This window comes from Nycticebus coucang, chromosome 2 (assembly GCF_027406575.1).
Source record: "Nycticebus coucang isolate mNycCou1 chromosome 2, mNycCou1.pri, whole genome shotgun sequence".
In the NCBI taxonomy this organism is placed as follows: domain Eukaryota; kingdom Metazoa; phylum Chordata; class Mammalia; order Primates; family Lorisidae; genus Nycticebus; species Nycticebus coucang.
In genome coordinates, this window is record NC_069781.1 from 111,071,138 (window position 1) to 111,086,597 (window position 15,460).

The 15,460-nt window shown below is 47.4% G+C and overlaps 1 long non-coding RNA gene across 2 annotated transcripts; it reads right to left on the reverse strand.

Moving 5' to 3' along the window:
• Window positions 1-11,178: 11,178 nt before the first annotated feature.
• On the reverse strand, window positions 11,179-14,807 carry LOC128576693 (uncharacterized). Of its 2 annotated transcripts, none has more exons than XR_008377484.1 (4): window positions 14,675-14,807; window positions 13,749-13,985; window positions 11,705-11,898; window positions 11,179-11,583 (listed from the first exon to the last, which is right to left on the reverse strand). It is a non-coding gene; the product is annotated as an uncharacterized LOC128576693 (long non-coding RNA). The 2 variants fall into 2 exon arrangements; XR_008377485.1 differs by having other exon boundaries at window positions 11,179-11,612.
• Window positions 14,808-15,460: the final 653 nt, after the last annotated feature.

The window sequence follows — 15,460 nt, forward strand, 5'->3', positions numbered from 1 at the left end:
GTGTTCTTTTCTTGCTAATACATTTGAGTTCTCTGTGGATTCTGATTATTAGACCTTTATTGGAGGTATAACCTGCAAATATTTTCTCCCATTCTGAGGGCTGTCTGCTTGCTTTACTCACTATGTTCTTGGCTGTGCAGAAGCTTTTTAGTTTGATCAGGTCCCAGTAGTGTATTTCTGATACTGCTTCAATTGCCTGGGGAGTCCTCCTCATAAAATATTCACCCAGACCGATTCCTTCAAGAGTTTTCCTTGCACTTTCTTCAAGTATTTTTATAGTTTCATGTCTTAAGTTTAAATCTTTTATCCAGTGAGAGTCTATCTTAGTTAATGGTGAAAGGTGTGGGTCCAGTTTCAATCTTCTACAGGTCACCAGCCAGTTCACCCAGCACCATTTGTTAAATAGAGAATCTTTTCCCCAGTGAATGTTTTTAATTGGCTTGTCAAAGATCAAATAATGGTAAGTAGCTGGATTCATCTCTTGGTTCTCTATTCTGTTCCAGACATCTACTTCTCTGTTTTTGTGCCAATACCATGCTGTTTTGATCACTATCGATTTATAGTACAGTCTCAGGTCTGGTAGCATGATTCCTCCAGCTTTGTTTTTATTGCTGAGTAATGTTTTGGCTATTTCAGTTTTTTTCTGCTTCCATATAAAACGAAGTATTATTTTCTCAAGATCTTTAGAGTATGACAATGGAGCTTTAATAGGAATTGCATTAAAATTATATATTGCTTTGGGCAGTATGGACATTTTAACAATGTTGATTCTTCCCAGCCATGAGCATGGTATGTTTTTCCATCTGTTAACATCTTCAGCTATTTCTTTTCTTAGAGTTTCATAGTTCTCTTTGTAGAGATCTTTCACGTCCTTTGTTAGGTATACTCCCAAATATTTCATCTTCTTTGGCACTACTGTGAAAGGAATAGAGTCCTTGACTGTTTTTTCGGCTGGGTTATTGTTGGTATATATAAAGGCTACAGATTTATGGGTGTTGATTTTGTAGCCTGAGACATTGCTGTATTCCTTGATCACTTCTAAAAGTTTTGTAGTAGAATCCCTAGTGTTTTCCAGATATATGATCATATCATCTGCGAAGAGTGAAAGTTTGATCTCTTCTGACCTTATGTGGATACCCTTGATCACCTTTTCTTCCCTAATTGCAATGGCTAAAACTTTCATTACAATGTTGAAGAGCAATGGAGACAATGGGTAACCTTGCCTGGTTCCTGATCTAAGTGGAAATGATTCCAATTTAACTCCATTCAATACGATATTGGCTGTGGGTTTGCTGTAGATGGCCTTTATTAGTTTAAGAAATGTCCCTCTATACCAATTTTCTTAAGTGTTCTGATCATGAAGGGATGCTGGATATTATCAAAAGCTTTTTCTGCATCAATTGAAAGAAACACATGGTCTTTATTTTTTAGTTTGTTTATGTGCTGAATTACATTTATAGATTTACATATATTGAACCAGCCTTGAGACCCTGGGATAAATCCCACTTGGTCGTGGTGTATAATTTTTTTGATGTGTTGATGGATTCTGTTTGTTAGGATCTTATTAAGTATTTTAGCACCAATATTCATCAGTGATATTGGTCTATAATTTTCTTTTCTTGTTGGGTCTTTCCCTGGTTGGGGATCAAGGTGATGTTTGCTTCGTAGAATGTGTTGGGTAATATTCCTTCTCTTTCTATATTTTGGAAGAGGTTTAGTAATATAGGTACTAGTTCTTCTTTAAAGGTTTAGTAGAATTCTGACGTAAAGCCATCTGATCCTGGGCTTTTCTTTTTAGGGAGATTTGGTGTAGTTGATGCTATTTCAGAACTTGATATAGGCCTGTTCAACATTTCCACTTTGTTCTGGCTAAGTCTTGGTAGGTGGCACACTTCCAGGTATTGGCTGATTTCTTTCAGATTTTCATATTTCTGAGAGTAGAGTTTCTTGTAGTATTCATTAAGGATTTTTTGAATTTCTGAGGGGTCTGTTGTTATTTCATCATTACCATTTCTGATTGAAGAAATTAGAGATTTTACTCTTTTTTTCCTGGTTAGGTTGGCCAAAGATTTACCTATTTTATTGACCTTTTCAAAAAACCAGCTTTTGGATTTTATGATCTGTTGTATAATTCTTTTGTTTTCAATTTCATTTAATTCTGCTCTGATTTTGGTTATTTCTTTTCTTCTGCTGGGTTTGGGGTTGGAGTGTTCATTCTTCTCCAGTTACTTGAGATGTCCCATTAAGTTATTAACTTCCTGTCTTTCTGTTTTCTTGAGGAAGGCTTGCAGTGCTATAAATTTCCCTCTTAGGAGTGCCTTGCAGTATCCCAGAGGTTCTGGTAATTCGTTTTGTTTTGTTCCAAAAATTTAGTGATTTCCTTCTTTCCTCATCTATAACCCATCTATCCTTCAGCATACGGTTGTTTAGCTTCCATGCTTTTGTATGGGTATGCAGGTTCCTGTTGTTATTGAGTTCAACTTTTATTCCATGATGGTCTGAGAAGATGCAAGGAATAATTTCTATTTTCTTAAATTTGCTGAGGTTAGATTTGTGCCCCAGGATGTGGTCAATTTTGAAGTGTGTTCTGTGGGCTGATGAGAAGAATGTGTATTCAGTTTAGTTGGGATGAAATGTTCTGTAGATGTCTGTTATGTCCAGATGTTGAATGGTTGAGTTTAAATCTAAAATTTCTTTGCTTAGCTTCTTTTTGGAGGATCTATCCAGGACTGCTAAAGGGGTGTTAAAATCTCCAACTACTATGGAACTGGAGGAAATCAAGTTGCTCATGTCTGTTAGAGTTTCTCTTATAAATTGAAGTACATTCTGGTTGGATGCATAAATATTAATAATTGAAATCTGATCATATTGAGTATTACCTTTAACAAATATGAAGTGTCCATCCTTATCCTTCCGTATTTTGGTTGGTTTAAAGCCTATTGTGTCTGCAAATAGGATTGCAATGCCTGCTTTTTTCTGCTTTCCATTTTCCTGGAGTATAGATGACTATCCCTTCACCTTGAGTCTATATTTGTCTTTTAATTGAAGATGCGATTCTTGTATGCAGCAGATATCTGGCTTGAGTTTTTGTATCCAGTCAGCCAACCTGTGCCTCTTTAGAGGAAATTTAAACCATTCACATTAATTAAGACTATTGATAAGCCTTTTGAGAGTCTGGTGAAAATTTTTAATCCTTTTGCAACTGTGGAAGTTGTAATTTGATCAAAATTTTCTGGGTAGGTTTACTTTTGTAATGGAGGATTACGCTGCTCTTTATGGAGGATAGGTCTGAGAATATCCTGGAGAGCTTGTTTAGTTATGACAAATTTCTTCAACATGTGAATGTCATTGAAGTATTTAATTCTTCCGTCATAAATGAAGCTCAGTTTAGCTGGGTACAGGATCCTGGGTTGAAAGTTATTTTGTTTTAGGAGATTAAAAGTCGATGACCATCCTCTTCTAGCTTGAAATTTTTCAGCAGAGACATCTGCAGTTATTCTAATATTCTTGCCTTTGTAGATGATGGTTTTCTTTCATCTGGCAGCTTTCAGAATTTTCTCCTTCATATTAACTTTAGTGAAATTGATTATGATGTTTGTGGGTGATGTCTTATTCGGGTTGAGTCATGCTGGAGTTCTGAAACTTCTGCTATCTGAATTTCAGAATCTCTTGGCATGTCTGGAAAGTTCTCCTTCATAATCTCATGGAGAAGAGACTCTGTGCCTTGTGAAGCCACTTCATTGCTTTCTGGGATCCCTGTAAGACAAATATTGATTTTCTTCAAATTATCGCAGAGCTCTCTGAGAGAGTGATCTGTTTTTCTCCTCCATTTCTCTTTCTCTTTGAGAATTTGGGAGCATTCGAAAGCTTTGTCTTCCATGTCAGAAATCCTTTCTTCTGCTTACTCCATTCTGTTACTGAGGGATTCTACTGTGTTTCTGAGATTTTTGAGGGATGCAACTTCTTGTCTCAATGTGTCAAAATCTTTGGTCATTTGGTCTTTGAATTTGTTGAATTCTTGAGATATCTTTTATGGTACTGTTTTGAATTCTAATTCAATCTTACTTGCTATCCAGATTCTGAATTCGATTTCTGACATTTCAGCTATTTGTTTGTGCATGGGGTCTTGTGCTGTGTCTGCCCCATTGATCCCTGGGGAAGTTGATCTACTCTGATTATTCATATTGCCAGAGTTTTTCTGTTGATTTTGCCTCATGATTGTTTTTCTCCATTGCCTCTGGCTGTCCTCAGAGTTGGGGAGGTGTCTCTCCAAGATTAGACCCCCAGTGGGATCACTCTATTGTTGCTTTATCTTTGTAGGGAGTGACCCTGTGTAGTTCCTCTGGCTGCCACAGCCAGGGAGTTCTGGTTGTGGATGCACCTCTGGAGTGTGACACACCTGGATCCAGCAACAGGGCAGGAGGTGTTTCACACGGTTCTGGGAGTGCCTGGGGTCCAGTGACTTTGGCACAGACAGCCCAAGTCTCCAGCAGTCTCTAGCCAGGAGACGGGCTTTGCGCAGAGCAGGGAGGGCTCTGGAGGGCACGTGGCTACCAGAGTCCCTGGCCAGATGATCAGGCTGGTGTGGAGGCAGGGAGGGTACAGGAGGGAGGATGCAGTGTTGCACAGCTACTGCAGTTCCTGGTCAGGGCATGTGGAGGCCCAGCGGGCACAGGTCACAGGTCGGGGGTCACGGCACAGCTCTTATGGAGGTCCAGGTGCTGCCAAGCCCAGGAGTTTGTGGTTGCTATGGGCTGTGATGCCATGGCACTCTACCCAGGGCAACAGCCCAAGGCTCCAGTGTGCCCAAACTGGTCTCACTCTGCCCCTGAGTGTTAATGCTGTAAGGCAGCTCAGTCTCTGCCTTTAGGCTGCTCAGTCACTAGGTTACTAGCTCCCACCCAATCCTTGCTCTGTGACCATGAGGGCAGAGCTTGCCATGGCAGTTCTCTCACAATGGCTCCCTAAGGCCCACAGCTGAACACTATTAGCTCTGTCCATCTCAGTGGCTCAGTCTGGGGCCCTAGACAATGCCCAACCTTCTCTGCACTCATGCTCAAGCTCTTCCCAAGGCAGTTCAACTGAGTGCCAAGTCCAAAAACACTAAAACAGTTCACGGGTAAGGCCTTTCCGGTTTGCAGTCTCACTGCTGCTTGTACTTACGGCTGCTGGTGGAATTAGGTTGATCGACTCAAAGTGGCTTTTATTTGCATTCCTCTGATGATTAGGGATGATGAGCATTTTTTCATGTGTTTCTTGGCCATTCATCTGTCCTCTTGGGAAAAGATTCTATTCATGTCTCTTGCCCAGTGATTATTGGGGTTGTTTGCTCTTTTCTTGTTGATTTCCTTGAGTTCTTTGTGGATTCTGGGTTATGAGCCTCTTCTCAGACTTGTAACCTGCGAATATCTTCTCCCACTCTGAAAGATGTTTATTTGCTTTGTTGATTGTTTCCTTAGTTGTGCAAAAGCTTTTTAAGTTGATCAGGTCCTATTTATTCATTTTTCTTGTTGCGGCAATTGATAATGGTTTCTTCTTCATAAATTCTTTCCCAAGGCTGATATTGTAAAGAGTCTTTGCATTTTTGTAATTACCTAGGTGGACTGGGAGAACCTTTTCCTAAGTTAAGTATCTCAAGAACGGAAAAGCAAGCATCCCATGTGCTCAATGCTATGTTGAAACTAGTAAATCAACAAGTATAGGCCCACATGAGAGAAAAACTCAGTTAAATTCAAGAAGAGTATGGGGAGGAGTTCTATAAATTCCCACCTCACAGGTACAATGGGGGGGGGGTGTATGGCACACCTCCTGGGTGAAGAACTAAACCACAACTTGGAGTTTATCTTATAATCTAATCACAAATACCCTCATATTAATAAAAAAGTCAGTAATGTTTCCCAAAGTACAGAATAAGCAAAAAAAAGCAGAATAGCAGATCACAAAGATACACAGAAATAAACACAAGGAAAAGAGTCCAGAAAGTTAGAAATGCTTTCCTCTATGAAGTAGGAAAGTTTGGGCCCTGGGTCCAATTCTTTTTGCACATAAGCTACTTAGACTTCTTTGATTTCACTGAGTGGATGTACTTTGCTGGAAATAGAAACAACTTCACAGCAGAAAGTTGGGTAGGAGAATGTGTACACACGAGCCCCTGCAGGCTCACGGAGAGGAAAGGCTTTCTTGGTAGGATTGTGTGTTAACTTCTTTTTGTGAGCGAGACAGGCCCATGGAGTTTTTCATTTATGCTCTCAAAACTTGGAGGGAACCTTCCCGCTCTTTGGAGCTGCACCTGCCCATCTGCTGTCATCTCTTTGGAAATGCTTCTGTGACAGGATACGTTGGGCCCTTGTGCCCCTGTCCTCACTCTATGGTGGGTGGGGACAGCAATGATGCCCCTCCTTGAGGGCACCTCCAGGGACCCTGGGAGCACTGCAACTGTGTGAGAGTGGAAGCGGTGCTCCTCCAATAGTGCTGATTAAGTTTCTGCCTGCCAGCAAGGTACCTGATTGACAGCAACTGCTAGAAAACCCTATTGCCCAGGATTATGGACACTTTGCACATTTCAGTGGCCAGTGTCTCCTGGCCCCGCTGTTCCTCTCCCCGCTGCATTCAGTGACCTGCGCCCCACACCCTGTGAGGCATTCCCTTTCAGCCTTCCTGCAGTGGCTCTCTTCAAGCTCTCCTGCTCGGTGTTCTCAACTGCAACATCTTCCCACTGCCCTTCCCACCATGGACAGAGGTGGCAGTGCTCCAAGGGTCCCCAGAGCTGCCCCTCAGGGATGGGCTTCACTGTTCCCACCCACTGTAGTATAAGCTGTGGGTGTGAGGGCCAGAAGGACATTTATGAGGACATGAGTTCTCTACTCTCTGGCCCTCCAACTGCCTCCCCCCCAACTCACCTTAGGAAGTAGGGATGCTCCAGACCAGTGCTGTGCGGTGGGGGGGTGTGGGGAGAAAGAGGAAAGGCAACACGAACGTCATTGGCTGGCTGGAGCGGCTGACCGGAGACTCACACGGGGAGCAGGGAGTCACACAGGCACAGGGCACGTTCGAGCCTGACGTCCACCAGGTTAGGGGATCAGATAGAGTCTCCCTGTCTCTTCCACCAGCAGTATGTTTCGTGGGATGTCTTTTGTTCTGGCTCCTTTGGGGCTTAGGGATTCTGATGGTGCTCTCTTTCCTCCTTTGCAGAGTAACAGTGGATGGACTTGCTCTCACCTAGTTAACATTGCAGCAAAGCCCATAACCTTAAATGAAGCATCCTTTAGTCAAAGCAGACAATTTCTTGGAAGGTCCTTTCAGCCTCTGTCAGATCAAATAGAATGAAATTCCAGACCTTTAAACACTCAATGTTGTTAGAATTCAAGCCTATTTTGAAATACTAATAAAATGAGTCTTGTTAAAGATCCCAAGGAGACCACGGAGGCTGGTTGCTCCAGTGGGTGGACAAGGGTGGGGCACATAGGAAAAGAGCTTCGGACGGTGTGGGCTGTCCTGCAGCAGTGCTCTGGACACAGGGGCCTGGGGCCTTCCCTCGCTTGCCTGTGTGGGCAGCTCTAAGTCCTGCTGGCCCTTCAGGCCTTGGTGAAGTGAAGGTGTCTCTGGGCCAGCTCTAGGCAACTGTGTTTGAGCAGAGACCTGTAATGAGGGAGTGTGTGTTGCACAGTGTCTGTGAAGAGCCAGTGGTTTCGGGTGGTTGCTTTGGGAGCCACGGGGCAGAGTGAGCCTGGGAAGGATGGCAGGGAGTGTTCATCTCAGAGAGGTGGTTTGTGAGAAGCCAACAGTCCAGTCCCCTGCTCCTTTGATGGGTTGGACCTGGATCTGCCAGGGTGCCACCAAGAAAGCATAGCCCCTATGCGTGCTGTGGAATAAGGGTGTCTTAGAGGTCCCAGGACTCACACACCTGGGAGAGAAGGTCAGGAAGTGAAGGCATAAAAGGGACATTGGAGAATTCAGAGAGTCAAGCAGACCTCTTAAACTGCTGGCATAGGTGGTCAAGGTGGGGCTTGCAGAGAAATATGGGAGGTTGGGCATGCCCAGCTGCCAGAGGGAGACCAAGAAGGGGCACTGGTGAGGGAGTCTGCAGAAAGTGGTTGCCTCTGTCTATTCCCGCCTCTGGGCAGTAGATATTTGCGTAGCCTGGGGCTGCTGGGTTAGGGAAAGAGCCAGGCACAGAGAAAAGGAGAGCAGGGACCAGCTAGATGCCCCTGGCCCTCTGCACCAGAGGTACCTGCTGCTCCAGCCCTGCCTCGAGGCCTCAGGCCAGGGTCCACTTTTGGCCAACACTCTCCTAAGCATGTGAGGAAGGGGATCCCAGGAGACTTAACCAAACTGAGTGAAGAACAACACAGTGCAGTACCATAACCCTTCCTGGGAAGGGGTTGGGCCTGGCACCCCACACAGCGACCCCCATGAGCCAGGTGGCCTTTCTGCCTGTCCTGGGGAGACCTAGATTGCCAAAGAGCATTTTTGTCTCACCTCAGGGTCCTTCTTACGAAGTGGGCAGAGGTAGACAATAAGATCCTGGTCTCCCAGAAGCTCTCCCAGACCTTCACACTGCCCACTGCTCCCAAAGCCTCTGGGACTCCTCTGCAGATTTGAGGCAAGAGTGACAGGTGGTTTGCTCCTTGGATCGCCACTGCTATGGAGCATCTGGGCCACATAAGTGCTCCTGGGATGGTCACAGTGAAAGTGACTGGGACCACAGGGTAGCCCCCAAGGACTCCATAGGTCTAAAAAGTGGGTCTTCAGACCGCAAGCTCAACTAGAGAAAGAACTCTGCACAGTGCCATGGGCTGAGCTCTTTCCAACCTCATTCACTCACAAAAGACAGAACCAGCTGAAGAGTGCTTGTGTGGAGGGTAGCGGGATGGAGGGGTGGGAGGTGGGGGAGGGGCTTGTTCATATTACAGGCAGTCTCAAGGGAATGGGGAAGAGGCATTTGCTGTAAAGTTCAGCCTTCAGGCCTTGAGGGTAGTATGTTTCACTGGTGAGGTCAACTGTCCACCCCTTGCTTTGATCCAGCCAAAGGCCCCCAGATTGTTCCTACACAAGATCTGATTTATGGCATCCAGATCTCAAGAGCTCACAGGACTCAACCTGGACAGGGTGGGGAAGGGGGAAGGGCTCAGCCTCGTTTTGGCTGTCTGCAGCTTGGTGTCGTTTCTGTAATGTGTCCCCTCTGAGACACCTGATCTCTGAATTCTGTCATGAACTTGTAACATTTGCTTGATTGATGACAATGATGTTAACTCATTCACTGAAATAGTAACTGCTTTTCTGTCATCCTTGGTGGAAGCCCGTGCCCAGGTATGGCCACTTCTGGCCATGAGACCTGCTTCCCAGAATGGAGAAAATGGCTGTAGGAAAGGATAGGACCAAACACTTAGGGACAGTCACAAGACACGCAGGACATAGACACATGTCCCCTCCCTTCCCTACTGCTGCACAGTACCGGGGCAGCTGTGTCCCATAAGAGCTATTTTCATCTCCACTTCCTGTTCCTGGCAGTCATCTTTGTGATTTCCTTGCTGTCTGTGGAGTCCTATCCCCGAAGGGCACTGCACACAGGGTGCACAGAGGACATGGGTGGCTGGTCACCCTCAGAGGTCATCATGTGGCTCCTAGTCCATCTGCCTTGGCACCCAGGGTGCCGTCTCTGCCTCTCAGAAACCAGCAGTTACCCGAGGCAATTTCTCTTTCTATATTATTAGCCAAGGCCATGGCTATGCCTGATTAACTTGTGGTATAATTCTTTATGGATGGGGCCCTTGGAGTAAGGCCTGGTTGTGCAGGCTCTGGAGAGCCAGACATGGGTTTGCTCTGACCTACTTGGTGGTCGTTGACAGCACATTCATTCACTTACTCATTGGTTTATATCTAATGAACATCAGGCATTTTCTTGGAGGAAAAGGCAGCAAACCATGGAAACCTAGTGTCAGCCCTCAAGGAGTGACAGGCAGTCAGTGAGACCAGCAGTTACTGAGTCACATTGTGAGTACAGGCCTGGGGACTGAAGGACTGAGAGGCTGAGTGGAGAAAAAGCTCCCCTTGGAGGTAGCATGTGGACCAGGAGCTGAAGGGACTAGAGGGAGCGACGCTGCGCTGGCAGAGGAAATGGCCTCTGCACAGGTCCAGGGCCTTAATGTCCCTAAGCAGGGAGAAGAGCAGTGGATGTGCAGAGGCAGAGGCCACTGTGACCTGGCCATTAAACCCTTAAGGACCACAAGAGCTATTAACATGTGTAATGATCTAGTAACATGCTAAAATCTTGTCTTAGAAAAATCCCTCTGTGCACACCCTGGAGAACAGACTACACAGGGGCAAGTCTGGAGCGAGGCAGCCCTGTTTGTATGCTGCCGAAGGGGTCCCTGGGCACCAGGTGGCACCTGGGCCAGGACAGAAGCCAGCCAAGGACAGAAGCCACCCGGGGAGATGGCCAGAAGAGGTTCGGAAGGGAGAGTGGGCAGGGCTGTGGGTGCAGGGATAGAGTGGACATGTGGGAGGCTGAGAGAGGGGAGGGGGAAGAAAAAGGGAGCCTACATACAACGCAGACATCCTGCTTGGGGTACCCTGGGGTCCTTGGTGCTGCAAGGGGCTGCATTCACCCTCATTTCCTAGTCTCTCTCTTTCTCTGAGGGGATGCTAGCTTCCATAGGGCCCAGGGTCCTACTTGGGGGGGTCTGGGATCTTGAAACAATCAAAGCCCACCCCAGCCCTGAGAGTTTGCACAGAGCAGTCTGCTTTGTCTCTCCAAGGAGAGATGGATGGAGGAGCACAAGGCCGGTGATTTCGATATTGCCTGCAGGGGACGGAACACCTGGACAGCAAGCCCCACCGATGGTTTGGGGCCTGACCATTCCTGGAATTAAGCTTTGGATGCCCTAAGAAGGGACAGCATGATTGTATTACAAGGTAATTTGGGGAGCCAGATGTGAGTGGGGTGCACATCCTGTGTGACTGTTTATAGAAAGCACAGATAGGTGCAGGGAATCGCTGCTGGGAGCCAAGAGAGTGGGTCCCAGGGCATTGAGATGGGAAGGGGTGTGAAGGGTTTCTGGGGTTCTGAACATTGTGCTTTTTCCTGTGGCGCTGGTCAGTTTACGGAAGTTCATAGGGTCATACTTTTCCATATATATGTATATATATGTGTGTACACATACATGCCCAATACTTTAATATAAATTTTTTTTCACAAGTGGCAGTGGGAGTTTCCTCAGAAAGTTTCACCTGTGTTCTGCAGGTGCGTAGCCAGGAGAACTGTCCCAAGCAAGGAAGATGCATGATTCATCTTCAACACAGCACAGCCCAAGAACCTGTGTCACTCAGGTCATGCCAGACAGAAGCTCAGCCAAGGTGGCCTGCTCTGGAGGGGGACACAGCCCCAATTCCAGGCTGGAGAAGCCATTGTTGACTCAGGATATACAGGTTATAGGTTCAAGCCTCACAAAAAGCAGTTCGAGTAGAGCTATTGCCGATTTCCAAACAGATAAAAGAAGTCACAGTCTTCCTAAAACAACAGGATTCCGGGCAAGTCTTCCTCTCCTAACAGTGAGGGGTTCCCAGCTAGACATGGTTGTGACTCTGTTTAATGACAGTTTAGAAATAGGGTCCTAGAGGGAAGAAGTAGTTAACCTTCTGGGAAGGATTTGCCATTCTAGGGGCTATAAGGACACTTATAATTCATAAGAGGAGGTCAACTTACCAACTTTAGCAGGATTTTGGAAGAAGCTGATTCCAACCCTCGTGGATGACTGTGAGGGGGTCAAGACTTCAGTGGAGGAAGTCGTTGCAGTTGTGTTGGAAATAGCGAGGGAAGTAGAGTTAGAAGTGGAGCCTGAAGGTGGGATGGAATTCCTGCCATCTCATCATCAAACCGTGTGGATAAAGACTTGCTTCCTATGGATGATCAAAGAAAGTGTTTTGTTTGATGGATTCCACTCCTGGTGAAGACGCTGTGAGCACCTTAGAAATGACAACAAAGGATTTAAAATATTTTATAAACTTAGTTAATAAAGCAATGGCAGGGTTGCAGAGGACTAACTCCAATTTGGAGAGAAATTCTACTGTGGGTAAAAGTCTATCAAACAGTATTGCATGCTACAGAGAAATCTATCACAAAAGGAAGAGTCAACTGATGTGGCAAACTTCACTGTTGTCTCACTCTAAGAAATGACCACAGCCACCCCAACCTTCAGCAACTGCCCCCCTGCTCAGTCGGGAGCCATCAACATCGAGGCAAGACCCTCCCCCAGAAAAAAGCTTATGGCTCCCTGATGGTTCAGATGATCTTTATCATTTTTTAGCAATGAAGAGTTTTTAAACTGAGATATGTTCATTGTTTTTTAGGTACTTATGAGACTGCAGTACAGTATGAACATGACCTCCCATGAATGACAAATGTCCTCAAAGGCATGTGGAAGGTTGAATGGACGTACTGGAAATCAGAAAGTATGCTTTATTAAGATAATCTGGAGCCAAAGTATGCCTGTGACTGAAGTTATAGTGTGTTATATTTATCAACACCAACAGTGGGCACATTTCTGAGGCCACCTGCGCAGTGTGCCTGACTGTAGACAGGGCAGCAGAGAGGGGTCATTGGGCAGTGACGCTGCTGCCTGGGCGCCTGGGAGCAGGCTGAGCAGGAAGGGGCGGCAGGGCACAGACAGGGTCATGGTGAGACTGGTCCCATCCAGGAAGAGCAAACCACACGCATGTACCACTTGGGCCCATCTCACTCAAGGGCAGCCACACTCTCTGAACCCTCTGAAGGCCCAGGTCCTGGACTTGCATCTTGTGCATGACAAAACCCACACCCCCTCCTGGGTGAGCAGGCATGTTCACGGACTCTCCGGTGGGTCAACAATATTTGCCTGCTTTGTCTTTAATTGGAAAAATCACCTCCTTCTCAGGGGCTCCTCTGCAGGCAGGATTTCTGGGTGGCTCTTCTGGGTGAGGGGGACAAGTCCACACCCTGTGGGACCTAAGCCAGATGGAGAAAGTGCTGGCCACTGATGTCAGGGTGATCACTGTCCCTTCTCTCCCCAGCATTAGCTGAGATGTGTGTGTGGGCCTGATTAGGTGGCACCCCTGAGAGAGGGCTGTGCAGTAACAGGCCATTCTGAATATTTTATACTCCCTTCCTCCTCCCAGGCAGCCTCACAGTGGGACCATAAGAGTCAAATACTCACTTGTTGGAAGCCATCACAGGTGGAGGACAAACCCAGACCCGAGCATCAGCCCCTGGTACTTGTGACTGCTTTGTTGTGCTGGCTTTTGTCACCCTGGCTGAGTCTGTGTGCACGTGCTCATCTTGTACTGAAGTGTCTGTTGTCGTCATCATTTCTTGTGATTAATCTACCTAAAGCCCCTTTTGAACATTCCTTAGTTTCTATACCTTTTAGAATTTGAGATTTGGCAAAACAATTTACTATGATTAGTTCAGGTCAGAAAAGCCAAGGCCCAAAGAAGGAAAGTGACTTAGCTAAAGTCAAACGGCAGGTCAGAGCTGGTGTCGGACTCAAGCGGCCTCCTCTGGGGCCCTGGCTGTCCCTGAGATTCTCCTGCTCTGCCCTCAGTGTGGCTGGTAGGTCCTTCCCTCTATAGATCAGACTCATCCTGGAGTTCTGCAGCCACAGTGAAGGAGGCTTCCCCAGCGATGAAATGCAAAGTGCAGAGAGTGGGGGGTTGGGGGAGGGGACCTTGAGCCCTGCACCTGCCATGGCCCTCACTGGGAGAATGATACACACCTATGGCTGAGAAGGGCTGACCTGCACTTCTGATGTGTGCAGTAGGACAGGGATGAGCCCCATTGTCTCCTTTATTCTGTAGCTCTTCTGGGAGGTGTTAGCAAAAGCCCCACTCTGACCTGGGCGGGAAGGAGGGGGCGTGGCCCAGCCCCCTCACATCAGCACAGCCAGGTGCGCATCGGCACTACAAGGTGACTCCTGCCCGGTCAGCTCATTCTTCCAACACGTTTATCAGGCCTGTGAATTATCAAGCATGATGCTGTGCATTAGGGGATATGACAATGAGACGATGGCCAGAGTTGGTCCCTATCCCAGTGGGACAACACATATATTCATTTCTCAACACAACATCTATAACCAGATGTCTTAGGGGCACCTCAGCATGTCCAAATCTGAGCTTCTGTACAAAGTCTCTATGGCACGAGGGATGTGGGACAAAATCAGTCTGCTTTGTGGTACAGATGGGACGGGGAGCAGGACTGGGCACAGGGTTTGAGAGTGGGACGATAGGGGGCATGAGGAGGTCCACAGTACCCTGGAGAGAGAAGGTCTTGAGGACAAACAGGCAGGGACACTGAGAGGGGGGTTGCAGATGGATGCTGGGCTTGTAAGGACAGTGGGCGGGTGGGGGGAGATAGGGACCTCGAGTCAGACCTCCTCATCTTCAGGGGGAAGGCAAAGTCATGAAAGAACGGGCACCTGCCCCACAAGGAGGTGGGGAGGGAGGCAGGGACATGTGGGATGGGGACCAAAGAGAGAGGCTGCAGGCTGACCCTCCGGAAGGGTCAGGCAGCATCTGAAGGCAGCAGCAGCCTCACTCCAGATCCAAGCTATAAGCCACCTGGGGACAGTGCAGGAGACAGGTCCTTAGGGACAGCCCCAGTCAGAAGGGGAAGGGAGAGAAAAGGCTCGGAGGAAAGACTTACTGTGGCCCCAGGCAGCGTGCTGGTGAGAAGGATATGAACTCGGCCTGGGGCTTTAGAGAAGGGAAGGGGCGTGGGGTCCCCAGCAGGGACATTTCAATTCCTGGCTGTGGCAAATGTCTCCATGATGCAGATGGCTTTGCCCAGGCTGCCCCCTGTGGCTGGAGCCATGGTGCACTTCTAGTGAGGGGACAGCCACAGAGCCCCGGGGGCCCGCCCCCTGGCCAAAGTGTACCCAAACACAGGTAGACTGAGCTGGCCTCAGTGCGTGTGGTACAAAATGTTTCTGTTTTGCTAACAGCTCAGGTCACTGACCACAGCTGCTGTGCCTGTGCTGGCTCAAGTACGCTCACAGTCCCTGTTCCTTTTCTTTATTATTTTACTGCCAGAATGTGAAAGACTTTGGTATGCACATGGTATTCCTGTTTGAGATTGAAGGTCACTTTCTGACTGCTGATAAGTGGCGGGTATGAAGAAACATTTCCAAAATGGGTGTCGAGAGGGGGGAATGCCTCTGGCACATCTCCTATGGAAACTGATATGAGTGTCATGCTGGTACCCTACACCATGAGGTGGCGGGTCCTGGCCATTGCTCCAGACTGAGTTGCCTGGAGGCCCTGGGGACAGACAGACTTTTGGCTGGCGATGGATACACAGAGCCCCTCCTCCAACTCTGGAGCTCCCGTCTGCCGATGGAAATGCACACTGGCTCGTTCTCAGGCCTCTCCCTGACCGGTGTTCTCCTCCAGTAACTGGGCCCCAGCGGGGTGCTGCCTGGACAGCCACCAG